This window comes from Grampus griseus (genome assembly GCF_964374135.1).
Source record: "Grampus griseus genome assembly, chromosome: 15".
NCBI lineage: Eukaryota > Metazoa > Chordata > Mammalia > Artiodactyla > Delphinidae > Grampus > Grampus griseus.
The window spans coordinates 47,878,655-47,896,747 of NC_139009.1; positions in this window are offsets into that span (position 1 = coordinate 47,878,655).

Sequence of the window (18,093 nt, forward strand, 5' to 3'; positions counted from 1 at the left end):
AGAGAAAGAAGAACAAAGAAAACCCAAAGTCAATAGAAGGAAAGAAATCATAAAGATCAGAGCAGAAATAAATGAAATAGAAATGAAGAAAACAATAGCAAATATCAATAAAAGTAAAAGCTGGTTCTTTGACAAGATAAACAAAACTGATAAACCCATAGCCAGACTCATCAAGAAAAAAAAGGAGAGGATGCAAATCAGTAAAATTAGAAATGAAAACGGAGAAATCACAATGGACAGTGCAGAAATACAAAGGATTATAAGAGACTACTACAAACAACCATATGCCAATAAAATGGAAAACCACAAAGAAATGGATAAATTCTTAGAAAGGTCCAATTTTCCAAGACTGAACCAGGAAGAATTAGAAAATATAAACAGACCTATCACAAGTAATGAAATTGAAACTATAATTAAAAATCTTCCGACAAACGAAAGTCCAGGACCAGATGGCTTCACAGGGGAATTCTATCAAACATTTGGAGAAGAGCTAACACCAATCCTTCTCAAACTCTTCCAAAAAATTGCAGAGGGAGAAACACTCCCAAAGTCATTCTATGAAGCCACCATCACCCTGATACCAAAACCAGAAAAAGACATCCCCCAAAAACGAAAATTACAGGCAAATATCACGGATGAACATAGATGCAAAAATCTTGAATAAAATACTAGCGAACAGAATCCAACAACACATTAAAAGGATCATACACCATGACCAAGTGGGATTTATCCTAGGGATGCAAGAATTCTTTAATACATGCAAATCAATCAATGTGATACACCACATTAACAAATTAAAGAATAAAAACCATATGATCATTTCAATAGATGCAGAAAAAGTTTCTGACAAAATTCAACACCCATTTATGATAAAAACTCTCCAGAAAATGGGCACAGAGGGAACCTACCTCAACATAATAAAGACCATATATGCAAACCCACAGCAAACATCATTCTCAATGGTGAAAAACTGAAAGCATTTCCTCTAAGATCAGGAACAAGACAAGGATGTCCACTCTCACCACTATTATTCAACATAGTTTTCGAAGTCCTAGTCATGGTAATCAGAGAAGAAAAAGAAATAAAAGGAATACAAATTGGAAAAGAAGAAGTAAAACTGTCACTGTTTGCAGATGACACAATAGTGTACATAGAAAATGCTAAAGATGCCACCAGAAAACTACTAGAACTAATCAATGTATTTGGTAAAGTTGTAGGATACAAAATTAATACACAAATTTATGGCATTTGTATACACCAACAACTAAAAATCAGAAAGAGAAATTAAGGAAACAATCCCATTTACTATTGCAACAAAAAGAATAAAATACCTAAGAATAAACCTGCCTAAGGAGGCAGAAGACTTTTACTCAGAAAACTGTAAAACACTGACGAAAGAAATCAAAGATGACCTGAACAGATGGAAAAATATACCATGTTCTTGGATTGGAAGAATCAATATTGTGAAAATGACTATACTACCCAAGGCAATCTACAGATTCAATGCAATCCCTCTCAAACTACCAATGGTATTCTTCACAGAATTAGAATAAAAAATTTTACAATTCATATGGAAACACAAAAGACCCCAAAGAGCTAAAGCGATCTTGAGAAAGAAAAACGGAGTTGGAGGAATCAAGCTCCCTGACTTCAAACTATACAACAAAGCTACAGTAATGAAGACAGTATGGTACTGGAACAGAAACAGAAATATAGATCAATGGTACAGGATAGAATGCCCAGAGATAAACCCATGCACATATGGTCACCTAATTTACAACAAAGGAGGCAAGAACATACAATGGAGAAAAGACAGCCTCTTCAAATAAGTGGTGCTGGGAAAACTGGACAGCTACATGTAAAAGAATGAAATTAGAACAGTCCCTAACACCATACACAAAAATATACTCAAAACGGTTTAAAATCCTAAATGTAAGACCAGACACTATAAAACTCTTAGAGGAAAACATAGGAAAAACACTCTTTGACATAAACCACAGCAAGATCTTTTTTGACCCACCTCCTAGAGTAATGGAAAGAAAAAGAAAAATAAACAAATGGGACTTAATTAAACTTAAAAGCTTTTGCACAGCAATGGAAACCACAAACAAGAAAAAATACAACCCTCAGAATGGGAGAAAATATTTGCAAATGAAACAACAGACAAAGGATTAATTTCCAAAATATATGAAGAGCTCATGGAGCTCAATATCAAAAAAACAAACAATCCAATTTAAAAAATGGGCAGAAGACCTACATAGACATTTCACCAAGGAAGATATACATATGGTTGAGAGGCATATGAAAAGATGCTCAACATTGCCAATTATTAAAGAAATGCAAATCAAAACTACAATGAGGTATCACCTCACACTAGTCAGAATGGCCATTATCAAAAAATCTAGAAACAATAAATGCTGGAAAGGGTGTGGTAAAATGGGAACCCTCCTGCACTCTTGGTGAGAATGTAAATTGATACAACCACTATGGAAAACAGTATGGAGGTTCCTTAAAATACTAAAAATAGAACTACCATATGACTCAGCAATCCCACTACTGGGCATATACCCTGAGAAAACCATAATTCAAAAAGAGACATGTACCACAATGTTCATTGCAGCACTATCTACAATAGCCAGAACATGGAAGCAACCTAAGTGTCCATCGACAGATGAATGGATAAACAAGATGTGGCACATATATACAATGGAATATTACTCAGCCATAAAAGGAAATGAAATTGAGTTATTTGTAGTGAGGTGAATGGACCTAGAGTCTGTCATACAGAGTGAAGTAAGGCAGAAAGAGAAAAACAAATACCGTATGCTAATGCATATATATGGAATCTAAAAAAAAAAAATGGTATTGAGGAACCTAGTTGCAGGGCAGGAATATAGACATAGAGAATGGACTTGAGGACATGGGGTGGGAGGGGGAAGCTGGGGCAAAGTGAGAGTAGCATCAACATATATACACTACCAAATGTAAAATAGGTAGCTAGTGGGAAGCAGCCGCATAGCACAGGGAGATCAGCTCGGTGCTTTGTGACCACCTAGAGGGGTGGGATAGGGAGGGTGAGAGGGAGACTCAAGAGGGATTGGATATGGGGACTTCTATATGCATATGGCTGATTCACCTTGGTGTACAACAGAAACTAACAGTATTGTGAAGCAAATATACTCCAATAAAGATCTATTTTAAAAAAATAGAAATATTAGTATCATGATTTATAAACAAAAAACAATAGAGGGGCTGAATTTTTTTACTAGTTATGCTAAAGAAAAAGGGTCTGGAATATCAAGTTGGATATTCCCGAAATGCAGGGCAAAAAGACAAAGATAAACTTATGAGAGACAAGTAAGAGAAAATACTTATCAAAAAAAATTTTTAGAAGCAGAGACATAAAGAAGTAAAGAAATAGTCAAGGAAAAGATAGAAGCACATTTCTCTGAACTTAAAAAAGACAATTTGTCAAATAGAAAAGAGTCTATTGATTGCTCTGGAAGAATAAAAATGGAGTCATTAAAAATCTATCAACATCATTGGTAAACAAAAAATATCACAAATTCAGTAGAAAAATAGAAGTTACGTGCAAAGAATTTAAAAAAAAAAAAAAAAAAAAAACCCAGACTTTCAGGTGTCTTCTCAGTTACATACGGAAAATAGCAGAGCACTTGCCCAGAACTCCTGAAGGGAAAACTGCCAAACCCAAATATCTGCATTAAAAAAAAAAAACTACCATTCAAATATAAGGGCAAAGAATACGTTTTAAGGATAAATAAGCTTCAGATACTTTACTATCTATGCACCCTCTACAGTTCTCAAGAATGTTCTCCAGCTAAGTGAAAATTAAATTCTAGGAAGTAGAAATCGAAGATATAAAAACTTGTGATGAACAAAGACACTGTGAAACTAAGTGTTGATAATATGGTGGTGAATATAATTTATTAGATAAAGATTCAGAGACCAGATTAGGCATAATATTAAGAAAAGCCACTGGGAGAAAATCCAGTCTGATTTCAACACAATTGTTTGATGACGGAAAACGTGAGAGGAAAACATTAAATTACAATAAAGGCCCTATCTGGCTGAAAGGAAAGGCTACTAATGCTGATTATTTTCTGAGCCCTTATGGAAAATATGTGTCAATGTTTATTAACATTTTGAATGCAGTCAGTTGTATCAGTTGGGAGAGGCTAGGCAATGTAGTGGTAAAAAGCAGGCCCAAGGGACTTCCCTGGTGGCGCAGTGGTTAAGAATCCGCCTGCCAATGCAGGGGACACGGGTTCGAGCCCTGGTTCTGGAAGATCCCACATGCTACGGAGCAACTAAGCCCGTGAGCCACAACTACTGAGCCTGCATGCCACAACTACTGAAGTCTGCACGCCTAGAGCCCGTGCTCCACAACAAGAGAAGCCACCGCAATGAGAAACCCGCACACCGAAACGAAGAGTAGCCCCCGCTCGGCGTGACTAGAGAAAACCCGCATGCAGCAACAAAGACCCAACGCAGCCAAAAATAAATAAAGAAATAATAAATTAATTAAAAAAAAAAAAGCAGGCCCAAATCTCAGGGACATAAGCATAATAATAGTCACCCAGGAACCCAGGCTGACATCATCCCTGAAGCCATCACGTCAAGATGAGACATCAGGGTTCACTGCTGCAGATGGAGAAGGCATGGAAGGAAAAAGAGAGAGAAGGACACCATGGGAAACCACATACTGGCTCCCAAATACTACAGCCCCTACGTAACAAATCAAGTCACAGCATCATGCTCACCTTCAAAAGGGCAAGGGTGTATAATGTCCCCTATTTACAGGAAGGAAATGTCGGTGACCACTGCTGACGTTTCCCACAATCACAGACTAGAAATTAAAGGCAGAACATCCAAAGCTCTATAAGAAATACAATAAGTGAAATAAAATGTGATTAATTTGGTAAAAATGTAGAAAGAAAAAGGGAAACAACAACAAAAATTGGAAAATATATGGTACGTTGTCAGAAATAACACCAAACATATCAACGATTATACTAATGTGAATGAGAGATATGCCCCCAACAAAAGACAATAATACTCAAGTTGGTTATTAGCTAATTAAATAAAAGTCAGTGGAATTTTCCTCCTGAGAGGTCCAGGTAAAATGACACCAAAACTTGAAAATAAACTGATGTGAAAAATAATAGAAGTATGCTAAGATAGAAAGAGAAAGAGAGGAAGGAAAAGGAAGGGGAGGAGGAAAAGGAAGAAAGCAGGAGTGGTAATATTTGACATTAGACACATTCGAATGTGTAGCAGAATGAACTAAAGGGAATCAAGATGATTCACATTGATGAGAGATAAACATCTACCAAGAATCTATAAAAGTTATGATATTTAATACATCATTCAGCAAATAAACTATAGGAGGCAAAACAAGTAGAATTCGACATAACTAAAATGAAACAGAAGCTGACAGCTCAAAGACACACAACGAGTAATAATACAGAGGATCTGGACGACATAATCAACATGCTTGATATGTGTGTGTCTGAGTGGATATATGTAATATATTGTAATAATACTCAGGAAAATGTATAAACTTAACAAGTTTTCTTTTAGGAAAAGCGAAATGATAAAAAAGGAAAAAAAGACACAATATTAAAGAAATTTCAGTAGCTTCCCATTCCCAAAGAAGTGGAAGCTGGCAATATTGTTCAAGGATGCATTATGCTTTTATGACATGTCTTAACTTCAGTTTGTCAGTCAAAAAGATTGACAAGAGATTGACATGCCAGTTCCATATATTTGCATATTCTCATTGTAATTTTTCTATTTTGAATATTTGGGGATGACTCTAGTTTAGTCAGTATAAGGGTTTTAAAAAATTATTTATTAATATGTTACTCTTATTTAGGGGAAATCAATTAACAAGTCCATTAGCTTTTATATGTAGATATGTTTTCATTATTTTACTAGTCAATTAGTTTTACTGTATTCAGAAAACACAGAATTCGAGGTAATTATTATCATCACATTATTTTCTAAATTATAAATTTTACTTTAAAATCTAAGTTCAACACTCAGGCTACGTCACAAATGAAATGACAAGGCCAAAAATATAAATGCCTACAGGACAAGACAGGTGAGTGATACAGGTGGTAAGGACTCTGGAAAACTGGAGGGCAGGCGTGTCATCTTGGAGGGGAAGGGCAACCACTTCAGGGCTCCAGCCAATTGTCATCATGTAGGAATTGTCACCATGTAGGAAGTCAGACCCATGCAGCCACATTTTCTAATATACTAGGAGAAGTGGGAATAGTTGGAAACCTGGCAGTTCTGGGTCTTTAGATAGACATTTTTATCTCCAGGCAGTAACAGGCATGAGTTTACAATTAGTACAGAGAATACAGGATGGAAGGGCCACTGCAATAACCCTTTAACTAGTTAACCTGCCTGACATGTCATTCCTATTCATTCTCCACAGCTTAACGGAGTGATATTTTGAAAACTCAAATTTCATGAAGTCACTAGTATTTATAACCATGCAATGGCTTCCTACTACTGTAGGAACAAAGACCAAAACCTTAATGTACCGCATGGTTTTCATGACCTGCACTCTAACTACTGACCCAGCCTTGTCTCTGACCTCTCTCCTTCTGGTCCAGTGTGCTCAAACTTACTGGCTCCTTTCAGTTTACCAGATATTTTCTCCTTTTCACATAGTATTATTCCTAGAAGGTTCTAGTTGTCACCCTATCCCTCTAATAATCCCCCAGTTAATAGCCATTCACCCTTCAGATCACAGCCCAAACATCATTTCCTTAGAGAATTCTTCCTGGATATATTCTCATACTTGGTACCCCATTACATGCTCTCACACACCAGTGTAATTTTCCTTCCTAATCACTTGCTACAATTTGAGTTTAATAATCTCTCCCACTAACCTGTGAGCATAAGGAGATAATGAATGTGTCTCTTTTGTTAATCATTATCAACACAGTGCCTAGCACAGTGCCTAGTAAATAGTAAGCCTGTACTAAATAATTGATTAATGAAAGAGCAATTGAGCTGCAATGGGAATGCTATGGTATTTACTAGCTTTTATAGATGATTTTGGCCTCTATGTCTATAATGAAATAATCAAAGACAGAAGAGAATATTTAGAAGGCAAAAGTTAAAACGTCATTTGGATACAAGGACAAATATCCTTTTGGCAAGTTTCTTACCTTTGAGAAGTTTTTATTAGCTGTTCCAAATAAGGGTTATAAACAAGGGAAATTTTTCTACAGAGTTGAATTTGGATTGATGTAGAAGTAACCTTAAGACTAAGAGTGTCATGTTTTCACCGTTAATAATAAATATATCATTCAGCATCTAACAATAGATTTTAAAAAGAAATGAACATCCTGTAGCATTAATGGCATTATTTGTCAAGAATCGTATTCATTTATTTTGCACTAAGCCTCCTTCCAGGATGCCCTAATGGACCGTGAAGCAGTAAACATTTAGACTTGAATAAGCATTCTCCCCTCTATCTGACTCTTTAATTCCTTTATCCTTTTCCATGTTTGAGTCTGACACTTTATTCACTTTCTCATTTGAACACCTCCATCTATGAAGTCTTGGAAATCCATTCTTTCTCTTCCTCGAGGCCTTCATATGAAGAATCACACTTAATTCTACTTAGAGCCACATCTCAGAGGGTAAAACGTGGACTCTTTATGCTCTGGTTGGAAAAGGAAGCAGGCACTTCATGAATATCAGCGGCAATTTTCCAATGAGAAGAATATTCTTGATACCTTAGAAATGAAGCTTTAGCAAATTCTCCAGGTTTCACCAACTTGCTACTCCTTTATTAAAACAGTTTTAAAATCTCTGCTATTGTGTTATAGATTATGAACACTGATATTTCAAACATTAAAATGTCATTTGGTATCTTCTTTGTACATTGTTATCTTCAACATGTAGCTCTAAGGCTTGTTATGTTTTAGAAAAACAAGATCATCGTGTACTCTATGCTGCTAAATAGTTTGAAAGCTTTCAAGTTGAATCCTTAGGAAGTTATTCTCCCTCTTAATAGACGACTTAGTAAAAGGAGTTAAAAAAAAGAATAGGAAAACTGTCAGCGCTATTGATGGTCTTTAATTCATATCTGCAGGTTCCAGGTTAACGTTTGATGATAGCCCCTTATAACTGAAGGAAAACTAAAGTCATATTCTATTCAGAAGGCCTATACAGTGAGAAGGAGTTTACTGAACTCTTACTATCACTTTCAAAGAATGATTGCAAAGAAAAATTGTCATTAGAATTTTCACTGGTACTTTGAAAATTCTTTTTCTCTTGTAAAAGATATATTTGAAGAATAAATAAGGTGTAGGTACCACACATTAATAAACAAGTAATCATCATATTTCAGGATTACACTACAGACACCAGCTTTTGATTTGCTTTTCCAGTGAAAGTGAAGGATTTGCATGCCCCACCCAATGCTTTCTCAGAGCACAACTTACAACACATGCAAATCACCTGGATAGGAAAAGGCTATGATTAGTGACCATGCAGCCAAAGAGAGAGCTCCGGAGGAATTAAATAAATGGTTTTGATCTCATTTTCACAACATTTATTCCAAAACCAAAATGTTGACCTCCAATGGATTGGACCATCTGCTTGCCTCTTAGCAACTGAAATAGTGAATTTAGCTCTGAATCATGCAGGGTCATTTTTTTCCAGTTACAAAATTGCGTATGCTAGGACTCTCCAGTACTAGAAACTGTTATCAACTCCTTTCCAACATCCAAATGAAATGGTCTCAACACTACTTGATATTAATAAAAGAGAGAGGAAAATATCTGAAGCAGCAGAAAGCCATCAATGTCAAGTTCCCAGTCCATTTTACAGACAGACCAACAAAAGATTGAGCTCTGTCATCTCCCCCTTCATGCAATTATGTCTTCAGATGGAGAAGTTGTGGCAGCATGAATCTACTTTCATGGACATTGCCTGCATCAATGGGACAAACATCAGGCCTGCTCAGAACCCAGAAAGTTCCCAGGCACAGAGACATTGACAAACATCTGCCCTCTACTTCCGTGTAAGCAGGCTTATAATTCCACCTACCTCAGGTCCATGTTAGGCCCCTACTTGACTCTGTGCAATTATTACTTTATTACAAATTAATAAAACCATATTTTACTAAAAGCAGCTAAGGTAAACCCAGTTGACTGATTTTTTTAATTTTCTTTTTACTGTCTTTGCACTTTGGTCTCTGGTTTAGGTGCAGAGACTGATTTTACTTTAGATGACTTATTTCTAAAATATGATGAAATCTCTTTGTCAGTTTAATTTTACTGCCTTTCAGAAACAGGAATCAAATGTTTACATTATCTTCATCTAAGCTGGGACCAAAGGTTTCTGTGATAAATACCTAATACCATTTTTTACATTGAACTTCTGTTCCCAGTTCATTTCATAGCTACCACACATATATACATAATTATATTATATTGAAAGAATATTGGAAGGCAGATTTTTAAAAATTTTGTCTCCATTACTAAAAGTAATAACCAATTTCCCTTTCCCCTCATTTTGTTGCTTTTTGGTACTAGAATGCATTAAATTCCATTTGCATTTAATTCTATTGGTACACTATGTTTTGAGGGCTAAGTATTGATCCTGCATGATTAATATAGTATTCAGAGACAAAAATAAAGAAAAAAATGTATTTAATGGACAAACCACATCCTGCAGCTAGCTCAGAAGTGAATATCACTGGTCACAAAGGAAAATGAAACAGGAAATATAAAAGTCTTAGTAATACTAATACTTATGATTGGGAAAGGAGTCTTAGGCTCAGGGCATGCAGATGATAGATCAGTTATACCACCTTTTTATTCAAAGGACACCACACTTTATTATTTGACAATCTGCAAAGATTAGCTGTAGTTTTGGAATCAATCATATTAATGTTGATATATATCTGGCTATGTGTAGCGTATTTCTACCTAGAAATCTCTTCTTCTTACATTCTATCTGCAAGGCCAAGTTTCAGAAATAGTTGCCATCCATTCTTTTCTAAAGGAGCATTTCATTATGATTAAATTTTATTGTACCATTTAGAGAAAAAGTTTCTGAAATGCAGAAAGTAGAACAAACTTGGGTTTCCTACCTTTGAGTTCATACAATTAGTCCAGAAACCGGATCTTAAATGGCACAAGGCAATTTTCATAGTTTAAAGAGAGAAGACAGTAAATCTGGTTTATCATGTTCTTCTACTTCTTTCAGAAACATGTGAGGAAATGTGAGGACCACTGTGAATCGAACAATAATCATAAAATTAGGAACAAAAGAATCAGACGGAACAAAGCCTTTTTTTTTTCTTTTTTCTCCTTTCTTTTTTAGGATTCTAAATCACATACAAAACATTTGTTCTGCTCCAGCTCTTTGTGAACTAATTGGCTCTCCTGGAGGGATAGGTAATTGTACCTGACTACACAAGCTGTCCCGAAGCTCCCTTGGAAAGCTCCAGTAAGCTTCTAGTGTTAGCAGCCATCAAGGATCTCACAGGTCAGGCATCGGATCGATACAGCTAAAAGCAGCAGGGACTGTAATGTCGACAGCAGGTTTCAGAAGGCGCTGCAAGTGCCAGTGTGTTCCTCTTCATGCAGAAGCTCAAGACAGCTTAATTAACCCTTGGAAAATACAATTTATCCAGAGGCTCGGCAGGTCCCTACCAGGCCTTATTGGTGAACTGATAGGAGAGATACTGTAGCTGGCAGTGCTGAATTCCCATTTCCCCCTTTAATGCTGTTTCAGTTAGGATGCAAAGAAAACATGATTTTCGGTAGATGTGTTCATCCTGTCCTGAAGAGCATGTGATAGGAGGCCGCTTTAGAGGGGGGTTTGTTAGAACTCACATGAGACTTCAGCAGGAGTGAGGCTGGGCCTGGGCATTGATCATCTGAGTCCTGGGGTGAGGCGGTGGGGTGTGTGTGCATGTATGTGTGCATGTGGTTGTGTGTGAGTTATATGTGTGTGTGAGAGAGAAGTAGATGTGCGTGTAAATTAGATGTGTGAGGAGTGTATGTGTGTGTGTGTGTGTGTGTGAGCAAAAGCATTTTTCACTTTTTCACTGATATAAATGCTTCTGTGACCTTATTTAAAGATATCCTCTTGTTCATCGTCTGTTTTTCATGTCTATAATATCATATAACTAAGAAAAAAACAGATCTGAAAATAGTTTATATCCCCCCCCCAAATATTTTATTTGGGAAGACAAAACACCTGCTGGGGTAACAAGAAAAAGAAGTTAATTTATTATTATATTATACTAAAACACTCACCTCCAGAGTTGTCCACCGTGCCATGGGTCTTTTCTCCTAGTACAGTTCTTCCATGCTAAGGCAAGTGGCCGAGGAGACATAAATGAAATTAGCCAGTTACAGAAAATATTTAAAGTTAGTGGGGCTTGAAGAATTGTGGCCACAGGTATGGTCTGGTGCGTTCATTTAAATTGATTGTATCTACTTGTATTCGCATTCACATTAGCTACATTTAAAAAATTTGTATCATTTCAATTAATTGATATAAAAGTATTTTCCTAGGTTTATATCTACAGTCATGAGTAAGAGTTCATGGCGTTCAGGTTCCAGAACAGTGAACTCCTGCAAGGATACAGCACGGGTAGATGCCGTCTCCTTTCTGCTGGCTCATTTCCATTTATGATCAGAAGCCAAGTAGATTGAAGTGGAAGAAATAAAATTAAATACAGATTAAATGTGCATAGGATGGTGGTATATTTTAGACCAGGATCCAACCATGATCTCTTTAAAATAACTTATAACAACTGTAATACAGAGTAAGAACAATCATCTTCAATGACGATGAGGGTCCTGTACTCTTCACCCATCACCAGTCTATCTCCCAAAGCTGTAGCATGTAACTACTTCTGTTACTAGCTCTTCTATCAGCACCAGCATGCATTTATTCAACAAATGCATACTGAACAGTTACTGTGTGCCAGGTACCTTTTTACACCCAGGTGAAAAGGCAACTGAAAGAAAGAAAGACAAAAGAGAGAAAGGAAGGACGAAACAGGGACTTCCATCAAAGAGTTTACTTAGTAATGTGAGTAGACTAAAGACAACCAAACAAAAACACATATATAATATATCAGGAAGTGACTATAAAGAAACATTGAGCAGGAATATAAGAATATAAAAAGGTGAGTTTCTATCATTATCATTCCTTCTAGCACAGTCAGGTAAGTTTTCTCAAAAAGGTAACATTTGAGGAAATTTTGAAAAAAAAGAGAGTCAAGTTCCATGTAGATATCTGGAGGAGGAGTTGTCTAAGCAAAGGTAGCATGTGCAAAGGCCCTGAGGTTTGAGCATTCTTGTCCTGACCACAGATGAGCAAGGAGGGTTTTGTAGTTGAAGCAAATTGTTCATGGGAGAAAAAAGCAGGACTTTAAGTCACAGATATAGTCAGGGGCCAGATCATGTAAGGCCTGATGGGTCCTTCCAAGGACCACATAGCTAGTAAATGCAGAGTTGGGATTTGAACACAAGAATAACTGTCTGTTTCTAACCACCATACTGTACTGATCCCCTCAAACTGGAGTTTTGTTTTATACCTGATTTGCAGTCATCTATGCTGTCTCCCTTCTGCTTAATTAAGAGTTGACTTTAATTCTAAATTAGCAGACTTATTAACAGATCAACAACAATATCTCCACCTGAAAGTAAACATCAGTGCTTTCTAGTTGTATATAAGGAGCAGTTGAGAGGCTTAATCAAGAATTACATATATGTCTTCCATAAGACTTCTAAAAGGCTGAACACAGACCCAGTCCTTGACTAGTGACACTGAAAAGGACCTCAGAGATTAACCAGGCAATGCTTTTCATCCCATAGTCAAGGAAAAAAAAGACCTAGAGTGGTTAATAGTTTCCTTTTCAAATTCAGAAAAGTAAGCCACCAGGGAGATGATCACTGATCTAGGAACTGTGATTTTCTACCTCAGTGTCTGGCACGGCCCCTTTTCACTCTCTCCTCCCTTTCTGACTAACTCTGCCTCAATCCTCTCCTCCAACTCCCATTTCTGATATCATCTTGGTCACGTTATGAATTTTTAAAATTTCTTATGGCAGGATATAAGAAAAAGAGAATAAATGAAATCCCTAAACCTCGTTTTCATTTTACTGTCCTTTTCTTCAAAATATTTCACTGGAGCAGCTAGAAAACAAAAGGACAACGTACACATGTGAATTTCACTTTCTTTCTAAACCCTTGTGCTGTGAAGTTCAATAAAATGGCTGAAAAGTGAATGGGAGGGGGGAGCTGAGGCAGTAAGGGCTGGAGGCGTAGCACAGACTCACCCATCAGGTGACCTGTTTGCCGTGTTACGTGATTTTGAGCAAGTCACTTATGGATGCTAAGCCCTAGATTCCTCTTGTGCAAATTGAGAGCTTGAATAGATAATCTCAAAGTCTCTGTCAGCATTAAAGGTTTTAAATTCATGCCATCAAAGGACTAGCACCTCACTGTCACAACTTGTCCCCAAAAGCCACATACCATTCCTCTGCTGCTGAGATTTCTGTACATTTCATACAATCACCATTCAAATTGTGGCATGCACGCCTAATTAGCACTTTATTAAAGCTCAGCTCATGTTTCTGTAGTCCGTTTTTCAAGATGACTTAAAAGAGATCAGAATTTGTGTGCTATTCAGTCCCTCTCAAAAGCGTATTTCTAAGATGTATTTAGGCAAGAGTGCTTTTCCAAAGCATAATTGTATCCTAATGTAAAAACTGCAAATATATTTCTTTTTCCATGTTTGGCAAATCCTTAAATGACCTCACATTTTAGCATCATTATATAATACACAAAGGAAGATGCATCTTATGTGAACTTATACACATAAATAGGATTATAAAAAATTCTTGACACATTACCGTATGCTGCATGCTTTTTATGGATTATGAAAGAACAGAAGACTAATATACTAACTGAAGTTTAAGAATTTCTCAACATTATCTGAATTTCTATGGCATCTACTCCATTTCATCACACATTCAAATGTCAGTACGTTAACAGGGTCCTCAAAGTATTTATATGTTGACTGCATTTGAACAAGATTTTTTTATATTTTCTTTTTACAACCAATCAATGCTAATATGTCTGAATCACAAAGATGAGAGAATGTCAGATTTATTGACAGATGTTGCATATTCACATTACAGTTATTACAATGTTTTTATGATCAAAGTGGAAATAACAGAATTAGCAAATACATCTGTTTGTTTAATGACATTCCCAATATAGCTTTTGTGCTCTAAGAACTATTTAAAGTATCATGGTACCATCTAAAATAGCCACCCATATCTTTCTTCAGTTTTTACCTGGCTTCATATTGCTTCATAAGCTTATTACTATCTGAAATTATGCTATAAATATATATCCATACTGTCACTAGAATGTCAGTTCCCTGAATGCGGAAAGCTTGACTCTCATCACTGTACCTCCAGCACCTACAAAAGTGTTGAGGACGTGGAAGATACAAAGTTCATACTTGTTGAATAAATAACTAAACTTTGGACCATTTATATGTGTTTGTAAACATGTATACATAACATTAAATTGATACATTAGGCATATACCCATAGTATATTTTTTAACATTAAAATATCTCTAAGGCTGATAATTATACCAATATAATAAACACATAAAGATGAGATTGGATATTTGCAAAGTCATCTCAAAGAGACTGAAGGTCTCCATAGCTAAGGGTGAGACCTGGAGATATCTATTTGCCCAGGCTCATTCCAAAAAATATTTAATGGGGAAATAGCTGAATCTTTTACAGTAACACATCCAAGAAGAATGGTAGGTTAAGAAAACAGGAATAGAAGGCAGTAGAAATACAGAAAAATAGGAGCCAGAAATTTTAAAGTTGGTAAATGTGCCTGTCAGGAATGCATAGGAACCAGAGCACCTGGGGCACCAGAGGCGTAAAACAGGGTGATTCCTCAAGCCTCACTCACTACCATACACCTTTGCCCTGATTCCAACCTTACAGAGCAGTCCTTCGATTTTAAATTGGCTTCCTGATGAGGGGGCAGGGGCCTTCCCTGTTTAGCAAATACTAGCATTACCTTCTCCAGAGAGGGGATCTCTGATAATAAATTAATGAAGCGTATCTCTGACTTAGACATGACCTTTATTATTCTAAGCTCATCTCTGAGAGACTACCCCACCCTCAGTATATGACAACATCCATTTCATGAGATTCCAAGGCTGAGATCTAGACTCTGGACTGAGGTGATTCAACATAGAGGCCTGTCAGAACTGTGACCAGCCAGCCAGCTAGCTTTCACCTGGCCACACTCCTACTAGCAGACACGAATGGATTCATTAATTTAATTAGTGTAAAGTACATTTCAATATATGCTCAAATAGATACAAAACTTTTATCCCTATAGAGGCCTTCTGTTTTCCACTTCTTTTTTTACTCTTTCCAAGTTATTTTGAGTTAAAACAATGGACATACATTCAGCAGCATTAAAATCTCTGACAGAGAACAACCCTAGCCTCACAAAAGATGGCAAGGAGTCAACCTGTTACTACTCCATAGATACCAAAAGTAGACAACGAAACTTACTACATCAGAATAAGACAGTTTAGTACTCAGCGAACAGAGGGTGTGTCATCATGCTATCACCTGTTCCCCTTGTCTCTCAAATCCCATGGGCATCACTGGGCCATATGAATGCTCTAACACAGTGGATCGTGTTGCAGCTGAGGAAAATAAGGTCAGGGGCTCAGCATCTTTTGTAGCAAGCAGCAAACAAGCTGATAGTCACATTGTAATCACCTTGACCAACTTAGTTACCCTACACAACCATCTGCGGAATTTGCTCAGTATCACAAGACAGAGAGAAGAAGGAAGGAAGTATACAACTAATAAATTGTATGGAGGAGAAAGTCTCACCCCCTAAAGACTGCCTTCTGGTTTTGTTCACTTGGCTTATGTCCAGTTCCAAAATGAAAATTTTCCCCTCTAGACAATATTATTCTCTATGATTCATGGTAGCAACTCCCTTGGAATTCTCTAAGTTGCTTTGTTCGTTATCAAATTGAATAACTATAAAATGTAAATGTACAAAATATTTTCAGAGAAAATAAGGCAAAGCAATCAAGGTTGAATAATTACTCCCAAATCTCAGAGACACCAAAGCAGCCTACTTGGAACTGCAGAAAATTTGAATCATCAGCATATAGAGCAGACAAGAAAAGTACTCTTACTATGCTGAAGAAATGGATAAGACAACGTAAATCATGAAAGAAAAAAAAATTAAGGAAAAAGAATAAATGTAAACTATAAAAAATAGAAATAGGATGGAAGAAATCCAAACAAGTTAAGTAATAAAGGTGTAGGAGAAGAAAACACTTCTCGTCCAAAAACTTTCGAATCTAGAAACTGAGGAGGCTCACCATGTATCAAGAAAAATAAATGAAAGAGATACTTACCTAGACATATTCTGGTGAAATGCTTGATTCTTAGGCATAAAGCTAGATTCACTGAAGAGGAACACAGCTAAACTGCCAGAAGAAAATAAACCTTTGTGGTGTTTTGAGAGGAAACAGTTATGATTCAAGATTTTATACCCAATCAAGCTGTTGTTATCATGTGAATGTCATCTTAAGATACGCAATGTATCAGAAGAATATACCATTTTGTACCTTTTCACCAAAGAAAAAATTAAAAATTTGCTCCAGGTTATTATTCACTTTTAAATTTTTACCAGGTAAAAATTTTACCAGTGGTAAAAATTTTACCACTAAAATTTAAAAGTGAATAATAAGGGAGAAATGGCAAGTTTGACTGCCAGTGAGTATTGCTGTTGGTTAAAAATCTAGAGATAGTCCAAAACAATATTGTCCTATTGGAAAAACACTGAATTTATGGAATGCTAAAAGTGTTCTAGACTTTAAAATGGGTCCTATAGTTGAAAATTGGAGGGAAATGTTACATAATACAACTTCCTAGGGAAAATTCACAATGCTTATGATTAGGTTAGTCTCCCTTAAGATGCCTTTAAATAAGGATATCAGTGTAATTGTGTTTACCTCTGCATTGTCAAGCTAGCCTTACCATGGAAGAGTTCTTCTTGCAGAATACTTATTAACATTTTATAAAACAAAGTGTTTTGGAGCTCACAAATTGGAAAATATTATCCTAAATAATTTGATAAATGTACCTAAAGATAAAACATAAAAGGACAAAATTTACAAAGAGATGCCTACTATAAAGGAAAAGAGGGAGCAATATGACAAAAATCAGGATGACAAAGAATGGGAGGAATCATGGTTAGGAAACTAACAAAGTAGAGAGAGCAACACACAACAGTCTTCGTCTTTTATTTGATGAAATCAAATTATTTTATTTCTGAGTTACAAATACATGTATGTTTAACAACAGTTTTGAAAATCAAACACTTGAAAATTTAAATTTGCCTAATTACAGATCAAGGAGGACATAAATTATAAGTTCAGTACTATTTCATTCACATTATTAATTTTAAAAATAACGATTTAGGAAATCATGAGACTGAATGTTATTTATATATCCAAACTTTTGGGATGACGCTAGGACTGCATCAAAAGTAAATTCACATCTTATATACAACCTTTATTAAAGAAAGAGTAGAAACTAAATAAAGATTTGAAATTGCTACTATTTCAAGCATCTTTGCATATATGTTTATATGAGATTTTCTTCATTTTCCTTTTTTTATCATGTTAACTGCTTTTAATATTAAATTTATATCTGTATTATATTTCCTATATGCTCAAAGAAAAATCTATATTAAAAGAAGAATCTGTTCCTTGAAGATTAAAGCATTAATCCATAAAGCATTTGAGCCATGGTCTTTTTCAATAAACCTCCAGGGTCCTGTTTAATTAAATAATTCTTTAATATCTGTATATATATTTTCATTGTTTATTTTTGTTTTACATTGATATTTCTTTTGCAACTATGTAATGTTTTCTATTTTAACAGAGAAAATTCATTTCAAAAATTCTGATTTTAGAGAAGTACACAATATAGTCA